General features: G+C 45.2%; 2 long non-coding RNA genes across 3 annotated transcripts; both read left to right on the forward strand.

Annotated features, from left to right (window-relative positions):
• The first annotated feature begins 1158 nt into the window (after nucleotides 1-1158).
• Nucleotides 1159-2107, forward strand: LOC145432216 (uncharacterized). 2 transcript variants are annotated; one of them, XR_013912495.1, is made up of 3 exons: nucleotides 1159-1293; nucleotides 1368-1598; nucleotides 1817-2107. It is a non-coding gene; the product is annotated as an uncharacterized LOC145432216 (long non-coding RNA). The 2 variants fall into 2 exon arrangements; XR_013912494.1 differs by having other exon boundaries at nucleotides 1168-1293; nucleotides 1368-1644.
• A 6927-nt stretch (nucleotides 2108-9034) lies between these two features.
• On the forward strand, nucleotides 9035-10642 carry LOC145432217 (uncharacterized). Its single transcript, XR_013912496.1, has 5 exons — nucleotides 9035-9363; nucleotides 9461-9572; nucleotides 9888-9977; nucleotides 10090-10262; nucleotides 10426-10642. It is a non-coding gene; the product is annotated as an uncharacterized LOC145432217 (long non-coding RNA).
• The last annotated feature ends 892 nt before the right edge of the window (nucleotides 10643-11534 follow it).

Raw genomic sequence — 11534 nt, forward strand, 5'->3', positions numbered from 1 at the left:
TCTTCCCTCCTTCGAATTGTTTGGCACATGTGTAAAGCGCCTCTGCTGTATTTCTTTTGTTTGATGGTTGTGGTGGGAGTAAAGTGGAGTAGGTAAGTTTGGGGACCCCATACACTTACTCACGTAGTCTTTTTGTTAGAAACACTAGGTAAGTTGGTGCCACCCATGTAATTTTGAGCTTGTTTTGAGTTGAGGTTTAGGGTCTTTTCCCCCTGTTTTTGTTTTTCTAGGGTAATAGCTCAGCTAAGTTTTGGTTTTGTCTTTTTTGTGGGGTTTTTTTGGCACAAAAAAACTCACTTCGTCGCGTCGTACCTTTTTATGTACCAATCATCAACTGCTCGAAGATACTACACACTGAGGCCCAAAAGAAGATGTTCGGGCACCATTTTGTAACGTTGGGTTGTGTTGCGTGGTTGAGAGGAGGCGGCAAAACACCTAGCTAGTCGGAAGAACACACACCCACGCTGGTATCGATAATCCACGGTGGTTCTTTAATACGCCTTCTTCATCAACCATATAAAAGCCCGGCTGAACGGCTGCGGCTCAACAACATAACGCCCAGCGTACATACAACCCAAGCGTTGCAAACAATTAAAACAAAACAAAAAAAGGTCTGGAGAAGAAAACATAAATCTGTCCCTCGTTAAGCACAAGCGTGCAGGCACGTGTCCTCATAAATCCAGAGAGAGCAGTGGCACAAACTGATGACACCATCAACCCTCGACTTGGGTGTCTTAAAGGGACACCACACCATAGTGGCTGTTACAAGTTCCATTGAGAGCACCCGCTTCGATTCGCACTCAATTCAAACTTTACGCTGCACGCTCACCTAACTTGCGTTTGCACCTTTTGTCCACACGTAAACTGCGTTTAGCATTTACGTGTGGACGAGGAAGACGGAGAAAACGCAGCGTCAAAGGTGTGCGCCTATTTTGACGCCACACTGTGCGCCAAGTTTTTGTCTCGGTGCCATGAATTCCTACAATGGCAGACTAGACAAAATACTGTTAATTTTATTATCTTCAGTGTTTAAATGCTTATGTGGCAGGATGAATGTTATCCCTCAGTCCAACCCACTTTCAGCCTGGCCCATTAGGGGGCGCTGGTATAAATAGTGGCCATTTGAGTGTCTCTGCATCGCTTGCCTGTGATCTCCTTTTTGGTCACCTGACTTCCTCGGTGTGGTAGAGATCGTTTGTGGGTTATTCTTCTGAAGCCTCCATCGCGGCTGGTCGTAGCTATAGAAGCCTCCTCTGAGCTATTCTGCTTACATTCTGTGACCCGGCTTACTTGGTACGTAATCAACTTTTGTTACGCTCTCTGCCTTCTATTGTTCTTTTATAGTAATTATTTATTATGTTTCGCAGGAAGTGTGGACCGTAGTTTTGCGCCAAGCTACGCGAACTGAAGTGCTGCTGTTTTGCCTTGCTGTGCTTTTACCGTCTGTTCCCGTTGTGAGAATTCTTCCCTGCTGCTGTCAGCTTTTACAGTGGACGTCGGCGTGGACAACGGCCATATGCATGCCGGTTATCGGAGTCAGCTGGCGTGCATATTGATTGACTGTTAACTTATCGTCGTGTGGACGGCAAGTTGGAGCAGTACGGCGATTCCGTTTGCTCCAGATTTTAGAGTTTTATTCAGATTGTATGTTGTTTTATTGCTTTTGATTTGTAGTTTGGATTTTTGTTACACCACTGGTGGGAGGCCCTTTTTCTAGCTGTGGATCACCAGTGTGGTCCTGCAGTTGGGTTATCCCCCGGTGCTACACATTAGTTTGTTGTAATATATTAACATTTTCTTTGTTTCTTTTATTCAGATGCGGAGTGCCGACGTGGAGGAGACTAGGGTGCCTTGGTGGTGGGATCCCTTGAGTGTACACACCTGCCTTGTTTAGTTTATTAGTGTGAGTGTGTGTGATAGTGTGCTGCACTTGTGTTTTGGGTGTGTTTTCTTTCTTTAGTTTGTGTGTGGCATCCCTGCCCCTCCACTGGTAAGCCTCAGCTCTGAATACCTTTTTAAGCATATTTGTACTTGAATATTTATGATTGTGCTTTTATATGGTGTTTTAAATAATTATTAATAAATTGTGAATTTGTTGATCATTGAACCTCGTCTCTGGATTGAGTATAACGAACCTAAGTGCCTTTTTGGTGATTTAGTGTCATTTCCAGTATTCTCTGGGTGAAATTCCCAGGGTGGCGTTGTCGTTCTTTAAAACTGAAGAGTATTTACTTTATATCCCATCCTCGTCTCGCCACAAACTTGGCGTTGTTGTCGACAGGATGTACTCTTTAAAACAGAGACGTGTGTTCTTCTTTTTTTGTTTGGTGTAACGTAAATTGTTTTTTTATATTATTTTGTACAGAATAAAGGCAAAGCAGCAGCTACTTTGGTGTGGGATTTCACAGCTGTGTTACAGAGATGGAGGAAGAGTTACAGGAACTCAGGGACTTGATCGCGCAGCTGAAAGCAGACAATGAGAGGCTGCGTCAGGAGAGGGCTGTTGGGCCAGGTACTAGTGCTACACCTTCTACTTCAACTGCATCATCTGTTAACCCCCCAACGGCTGGTGTCTCTGTAGCAGAGAGACTAGTTTTTGTGCCCCGTGACAGAAAGTGCCCTATGTTTAGAGGAAAATCAGGTATAGGGTTGAATGAATGGTTGGAGGAAATAGAAGGTTGTGCTAGAGCACGCCATTTGTCTTTGGCTGATAAAGCATTTTTCCTGTTTGACCACCTAGAAGGGGAAGCACGTGAGGAGATCAAATATCGCTCTAGTGCAGAGAGGACTGATCCTGCTAAGATAATCACTATATTGCAAGAACTGTATGGCTGTTCAGACTCCTATGTAGCATTGCAGGAAGCTTTCTTCTCTAGAAAACAGCAGGAAAGTGAGACACTGCAAGAGTTTTCTCTCGCTCTCTTGGGTCTTATGGAAAAAGTTAAATCGAGTGCCCCCAATGGCATGCCCAATGCTGACGTTTTATTAAGAGATCAATTTGTTGAACAGGTCTTAGATAGTACCTTGCGGCGGGAGTTAAAGCAGCTAGTAAGGAGGCAGCCAACACTGACATTGCTGGAGATTAGAGGGGAAGCTATTAGGTGGGAACGTGAAGGGTTGCCTAGTGGCGTTAGGCATAGAAGCAGTTCTGTCCCTTCTGTTTATGGCATTCAGTATGGGGTCCATAGCGGTCCCTCAGGAATAGCTCAGTCTACCCATTTGTCTGAGATGAGCGAGATGAAGGAATTGTTAAAGCGCCAGCAGGAGCAACTTAATCAGCTCACTCAGAGCATTGCTCGATTGCAGGGCCCCCATCGAATGCCTCGCTCAGGACGGGGCGACTCCATTATATGCCGTCGTTGTCAGCAACCTGGACATGTTGCTCGGGAGTGTGATGGGGAACGCGTTCCTCGTTCCCGGCCTCCTCCGCAGGCCCCTCTGCATAATCGCAGGCACTCTCCTTTAAATACGGCTTCGGAAAACTAGCACCCTCCGTATTGCCGAGCCACAGTTCGGGTGGGGTGTCTATTGGCTCAAGGGTTGCTTCTAATGGTCCAGAGGCAGTCTCCAAATTAATTTCATCCTGTCCTCATATAGATGTGGACATGGGCGGTATAAAAGTACCTTGTTTGGTTGATACGGGGTCCATGGTCTCCACCATTACTGAAAGTTTTTTCCGCCAGCATTTTGAGTCCTGGGGTCAAGAGCGTCTCCAAGCTTGTCATTGGTTGCAGCTTAAAGCGGCTAATGGGTTGTCAATTCCTTACCTTGGCTATATCGAGTTAAGTGTAGAGCTCTGTGACAAGTTTCTTCCACAGTGTGGCGTGTTGGTCGTTAAAGATCCTCCAGGTGCAGGACCTTCCACGGTTCCGGGTGTATTGGGGATGAATGTCATTCGGAAGTGTTACCACGAGCTTTTTGGGCAACACGGTGAAGCATTGTTTAGTTTGGGCTTTGTCACAGAGGCCCCTAAACCCCTTGTGCAGGCGCTGCAAAAGTGCCATGACGTTAGTATAAGAGCCCCACTGGATTTGTCTGGCCATGTGAGAGTGAGGGGTAAGCGAGCATGTTGCATTCCGGGTGGTGTAATGAAAGTAGTGGCCGCCACCTGTTCTGAGCAATATTCAGGTGCCACTGTGTTATTTGAACCTACTGATGTTAACTTGCCGGCTGGACTTTTAGCGTCCCCTGCATTGGTTCGAGTGGTTCGAGGTACTGCATACATACCAGTTGTTAATGTAGGGACTACGGCGGTCTTGCTTTACCCTAGGACCGTTATAGGGACCCTGGAAGATGTTCATGTGGTCAGTTTGCCCGCTGGTGTGACAGAAGTACTCCCTAACGTAGCCACAATGGCATCTCACACCGCCACTCCTACTGTGCAGGATCAGATGGAAGGGATTGATTTGTCTAAACTGTCAGCAGAGGAACAGGGACAGGTGAGGTCTCTCCTTAAGAAATACAGCTCTGTCTTTTCTGCTCATGACACTGATTTGGGTTGCACTAACTTGATCTCCCATGACATTCCAGTCTTAGACGATATCCCCGTGCGGCAGCGTTATAGGCGCATCCCCCCTTCAGAGTACGAGGTTGTGAAAGAGCATATTAACCAGTTGTTAGGGGCCGAGGTGATTAGAGAGAGTAGCAGCCCCTATGCTTCTCCCATTGTGCTCGTTAAGAAGAAGGATGGCAGCCCGCGCATGTGTGTTGATTATCGGCAACTGAACAACAAGACAAGGAAAGATGCATTCCCCCTGCCGCGCATTGAAGAATCCTTAGATGCGCTGACTGGTGCCCGTTGGTTTTCCACCATGGATTTAGCAAGTGGCTATAATCAGGTCCCAGTTACGGAAGAGGATAGGCCCAAGACTGCCTTCTGTACTCCTTTCGGCCTATTTGAGTGGAACCGAATGCCATTTGGGCTCTGTAATGCCCCTAGCACCTTCCAGAGACTAATGCAACGCCTTTTCGGTGATCAACAGTGCCAGTCTCTGCTTCTCTATCTTGATGACATTGTAATCTTTTCATCAACAGTACAGCAACATCTTGAGCGGCTGGATGTGGTGCTAGGTCGGCTTCAGCAGGAAGGTTTAAAAGCCAAGCTTGCCAAATGTGCCTTTTTCCAGCGGGAGGTTCGCTACCTAGGCCATGTCATCTCCGATCAAGGTGTCTCTACGGACCCTAGCAAGGTGGAAGTGGTGGCTAACTGGCAGCCTCCTAAGACTGTTTCGGAACTACGCTCCTTCCTTGGGTTTGCCAGCTATTATCGCCGTTTTGTGGAGGGTTTTGCCAAGTTGGCGGCACCTCTGCATAGACTGGTGGCAGAGTGGGGAGGCAGAAAATCAAAGAGGTCAGAGCATGGTGTCGTGGAGAACTGGACTGTAGAGTGTGCTCAAAGTTTTGAGGCATTAAAAACTAAACTGACAACAGCACCAGTGCTCGCTTATGCAGATTTCTCTTTGCCTTTTATTTTAGAAGTGGATGCCAGCCATGCCGGCCTAGGGGCAGTGCTTTCCCAGGAGCAGGGAGGTAAGGTGAGGCCAATAGCCTATGCCAGTCGGGGTTTGAGGCCCACTGAGCGCAATATGCTAAATTATAGCTCAATGAAGCTGGAGTTTTTGGCACTTAAGTGGGCCATGACTGAGAAATTTAGAGAGTACTTGTTGGGCCACAAGTGTATTGTTTACACCGACAACAATCCTCTTAGTCACTTGTCTTCTGCTAAACTTGGGGCTACTGAACAGCGCTGGGCAGCTCAGCTCGCTTCGTTTGACTTTGACTTAAAGTACAGGTCAGGAAGGAGTAATAAGAATGCAGACGCTTTATCTCGCCAGCATCCACCTGATCCTCAGGAGATTAAAGCCATGGTTCCTGGTACAGCCTTGCCTGGACCTCTTCAACAAGCCTTGCGGCTGGGACCAGCTGAGGTATCACAAGCTGCCATTACAGTTTTGCCCCATCTCACTACTCCTGATCTTCATACCCTCCAACAGGTCGACCCAGTGATAAAAGAGATCTTGGTGTTCTGGAGACGGAAGCAGCGACCCAGCTTTGAGGAGCGGCAGCAGCTTGCTCCACTTGCTCTGGTGCTGCTACGACAATGGGATCGTCTGATTGAAAGGGAAGGAGTTCTGTATCGTCAGGTTCATCGCCCTGACGGTGCCGAGGTGGTACTTCAGCTTTTGCTGCCTAGTGCACTAATTGAGCAGGTGTTGACTCATGTTCATCAGGAGCATGGCCATCAAGGTGTGGAAAGGACCCTAGCGCTTCTCCGCTCACGGTGCTACTGGCCAGGTATGTCTGCTGAGGTAGCTCGTTGGTGTCAGAGATGCGAACGTTGCCAAGTTGCAAAAGACACCCAACCAGCAGCTCAAAGTTTCATGGGACATTTGTTGGCTTCTCGACCAAATGAAATCTTGGCCATTGATTACACCTTGCTCGAACCTTCCCGGAATGGGCTGGAGAACGTTTTGGTGATGACTGATGTGTTCAGCAAGTATACATTGGCTGTCCCCACTCGTGACCAATGTGCGGCTACAGTGGCCCAGGTTCTCGTGACTGAGTGGTTTTCGAAGTTTGGTGTACCAGCGCGTATCCATTCCGATCAGGGTCGTAACTTTGAAAGCTCCCTGATCCAGCAGCTCTGCAGGTTTTATGGTATCGAGAAGTCCCACACTACTCCTTATCATCCGGCTGGAAATGGTCAGTGTGAACGTTTTAATAGGACTTTGCACAATTTGTTGCGGACCCTGCCAGTATCCAGAAAAAGAGACTGGAATGTATGTTTGCCCCAGTTACTCTACTGTTATAATACCATTCCCCATCAGGCTACTGGGGAAACCCCATTCTTATTGATGTTTGGGCAAGAACCCAGGTTGCCAGTGGACTTTCTGTTGGGCAGAGTACCGGACCCCATCAGTGGAGATGTGCACGAGTGGATTCAGGAACATCAAGCCCGGCTACAGGTTGTACACGAAGGAGCCAAGGAACGATTGCAATTGGCTGCCGACCGCAGAAAGAGGCACCATGACAAAAAGGTGAAAGAGGCACCATTGAACGACGGCCAGTTGGTGTTCCTGCGCGATTTGAGTGGAAGAGGGAGGTGTAAAATCCAAGATCGATGGAAACCCGTGGTATATAGAATCCTGAAGGCACCTAAAGGAGGTGGGGCAGTATATACCATTGCACCTGCAGATGATCCCAGCAGTGTGAAGCATGTTCATCGTACCTTGTTGAAGGCTGTGGTAACGGCAGCTACACCATCAGAAGGGCCTGCTCCAAGCAGTAGCTCACATGGCCCAGAAATATCCTCCCCAGAACCAGGACATGACTCATCATGTGACAGTGACCTGTTATTCCTGAGCATAGGAGCTCCTCAAGTAAATGTTTCACCATCTTACAGCCCAGTGGCAGTGATTCCAAGTAGCCCTGAGTTGTTGCTCCCACCAGAAGACCGAACTTCCGATGTTCCAGCCACTTGTACAGTTACTCCGAGTGTAGCACCAGTTCCATCTAGCTCTCTTCCTGCTCCCTCTACGAGTTCTGATACAAGAAATGTGGTGGTGCGAAAAACAACCCGGTCCACAGCTGGCCAGCATTCAAACATCCATCGTCTCCCAAGACCAACAGGGGAGGTGGCACAAGGGGCTGCTAACTCTATTTCTGAGCCTAGGGTACATGCTGTCTCTGCATTTTTTAGGCCTTGGGACTAATCTGGGTGTCTTTGTAATTCATCGTCGGGGCGACGATGCAAGAAGGAGGGGTAGAATGTGGCAGGATGAATGTTATCCCTCAGTCCAACCCACTTTCAGCCTGGCCCATTAGGGGGCGCTGGTATAAATAGTGGCCATTTGAGTGTCTCTGCATCGCTTGCCTGTGATCTCCTTTTTGGTCACCTGACTTCCTCGGTGTGGTAGAGATCGTTTGTGGGTTATTCTTCTGAAGCCTCCATCGCGGCTGGTCGTAGCTATAGAAGCCTCCTCTGAGCTATTCTGCTTACATTCTGTGACCCGGCTTACTTGGTACGTAATCAACTTTTGTTACGCTCTCTGCCTTCTATTGTTCTTTTATAGTAATTATTTATTATGTTTCGCAGGAAGTGTGGACCGTAGTTTTGCGCCAAGCTACGCGAACTGAAGTGCTGCTGTTTTGCCTTGCTGTGCTTTTACCGTCTGTTCCCGTTGTGAGAATTCTTCCCTGCTGCTGTCAGCTTTTACAGTGGACGTCGGCGTGGACAACGGCCATATGCATGCCGGTTATCGGAGTCAGCTGGCGTGCATATTGATTGACTGTTAACTTATCGTCGTGTGGACGGCAAGTTGGAGCAGTACGGCGATTCCGTTTGCTCCAGATTTTAGAGTTTTATTCAGATTGTATGTTGTTTTATTGCTTTTGATTTGTAGTTTGGATTTTTGTTACACCACTGGTGGGAGGCCCTTTTTCTAGCTGTGGATCACCAGTGTGGTCCTGCAGTTGGGTTATCCCCCGGTGCTACACATTAGTTTGTTGTAATATATTAACATTTTCTTTGTTTCTTTTATTCAGATGCGGAGTGCCGACGTGGAGGAGACTAGGGTGCCTTGGTGGTGGGATCCCTTGAGTGTACACACCTGCCTTGTTTAGTTTATTAGTGTGAGTGTGTGTGATAGTGTGCTGCACTTGTGTTTTGGGTGTGTTTTCTTTCTTTAGTTTGTGTGTGGCATCCCTGCCCCTCCACTGGTAAGCCTCAGCTCTGAATACCTTTTTAAGCATATTTGTACTTGAATATTTATGATTGTGCTTTTATATGGTGTTTTAAATAATTATTAATAAATTGTGAATTTGTTGATCATTGAACCTCGTCTCTGGATTGAGTATAACGAACCTAAGTGCCTTTTTGGTGATTTAGTGTCATTTCCAGTATTCTCTGGGTGAAATTCCCAGGGTGGCGTTGTCGTTCTTTAAAACTGAAGAGTATTTACTTTATATCCCATCCTCGTCTCGCCACACTTACATATACGGGTTTGCTTGTAATTGTTGCCTATATACATTTTAAGCTATTATTTATTATTTAGTTCAATCAATAGATCAAGTTTTGTAGTGACTATGAAATATATTGTAATTATCTGTTTCCTGTTTATCCTAGACAGGGCAAAAAAGGACTCCAAATTTAAAAAAAGATAAAAATGAAAGACTGGTGCATTGTGCAGTTTAGCACTGGTGGTACAGAAATAGTCCCTAGATCATGGATAAATGGGGAGAAATTGTCATGGCCTCCATATCCTCCGTGAGACACATTCAGGATCCACGACGCAGTAAAGAGGAGAGTTCATCCTGGTGCAACATGGCTCACCTATGCACCAGTCCGACTTCTAATAAGCCATGGTGGGTATCATCTGGATTGGTATTGTATAAATGTAACAATAACAAGTTTTTCGTGTCCTAATTTATGTCTGGCCATACATTGTGTTTGTACTTCCAGACACATTTCACGAAGCAGAACGCAGTCTTCAGAAATATCTAAGTGAACACTGTGATACGTCTGACCTTCAGTCCGAAGCTGAAACTCAGACCAGTCATAAAAGAAAGCACAAGTAAAACTTTTTTTATTTCACAAACATATCTTTGATTGCTAAGAATTTATGATCTTGTCTTTTATACATATCTGTGGTGCTTGCATACTGCAATATCACCACATAATATAGTCCAAAAAGTGGAAGCTTGTAAGCTTTTTACAAATGCAAAGCCGTGTACACTTGTGCAATTCAAAAATTCCTTGTATACTGTACCTTCTTGCACATCTCCGTTTCCTGTGTGTGTTGTTATAAATCAAACTGTAACTTTAGGAAAAAATATTCCAAAAGCACATTTGTAATTACTTATGACCGTTTTCAACTTTTTTTCTTTAGACCAAATCCCCTGTACACATATAGTGACTCAGAGGATGAGCAGCCCACAAAAAAAATGGTTTCCCCAGGCCCCTCGAGTGAAAATACCAGGTAATAAAATACTGTCTAGTGTCTTTGTACATGTCTGTGTGTGACACAAGGAAACGTTTGACAAGTTGTCTGTATTCTTAAATACTTAAAAAAAAAATTCTTTTTCTGTCAGACCTGACGAGAGCTGTTAACGAACTCCGTGAGGAGGTCAGAGCCATCCGCAATACCGGCTGCAATGAATCGGTAGATGCTGGGGTACTGCCTCTGGATTTGCCCTTGCACAACATTGAGGAGCTAAACAATGCAGAGCCAGCTCTTCAATCACAAGAGGCAAATAAGGCAAAGGTAAGTATATAAAGGTTATGTACACTTTGTAACTATAAAGTGTAATAGCTGTCAGATGTGATTTAAATACATAACAACGGCCTGTTGATTAAACACACAAGCACTTGCATACACATTTAAGACATGAGACACGCTAATTCCATCTCTTAAAATGTGTCTATAGGTGAGACGCTTTGCCTTGATTGGAGCCTGACGCAGCAGTTAGGGGCAAACTCTATGTCCGAGTTAGTCTTTGCACAAGCAGTGCAGAAATGGCTCCGATACGCCCCAGATCGTTTGGGTGGTGCAGGACGCACATCATGCAAAAAATTACAAACTTCTGTGAATCATATAAACGTAAATCAGAAACTGTCTTTTAATAAAGTATTTAGCAAACAAAACATGCCTATTGACCCTTTTTTTGTTTATTTTTTTTCTCTGTTACATCACATGCAATGCTTTCTTATTTTAGGATATTAAGATTGACATGATACATTGTGAGACATTTGGGGTTTTTTTATAAAGGGTGTCCAATTTAAGGAATAAGTACAATTATGTGTTTAGGTGGTTGAAGTATTGATGGAAACATGCAGTAGTTTAGTATTGGTTAAAATACCTATAAAGAAAGGTAGATTTCCAGTCATGATTTAACTGTTTTAATAAAAAGCAACTGTGCGAAAGAGGCGGAAAATCAACACCATAGCTCAACAGTGTTTCAATATCAGAATCTGACATTGTTTCAATGTCAGCAGTATTAGAAAATATAACGTTGAATCAACGTCAGGTTTCAACATTGATTCAACATCAAAACCTGACGTTGTTTCAACATTAAAAAAGGGTGCAAGAATGACGTTAGGTCAACGTCACACTTCAACGTTGGTTCAATGACACAGCCTGATATTGACTCAACATTGTTTCAATGTTTCCTTGCTATCTGGGAATCTAACATGAACATCAACAAACGCCTACACTCTTCCTATAATGTTGTGATTTCATTTATGGAGAGCTCTTTGGTTACACCAACATTGCTTCGTATGTGTCTGCAGGGTTTTAGGTGAAAACAAAATATTTTCAGGACAGCGACCACATAGCTTGAAGTGTATGGAGATGAAATAAAGCACAAGACCGGACTTGAATTTCCAGAGCTCTGACTTTACAAATGCAGTGGAATTAATAACACCTAACCTCTGGAATAATTTCCTCTGGGATTAATAAATTAATCTGATGACTCATACACAAAAAATCAAATCGCCCAATGTCAAGAGATTTATTCTAAATGACACTTCTTCAGCT

Source organism: Astatotilapia calliptera, chromosome 12 (genome assembly GCF_964374335.1).
Source record: "Astatotilapia calliptera chromosome 12, fAstCal68.1, whole genome shotgun sequence".
Taxonomy (NCBI): Eukaryota; Metazoa; Chordata; class Actinopteri; order Cichliformes; family Cichlidae; genus Astatotilapia; species Astatotilapia calliptera.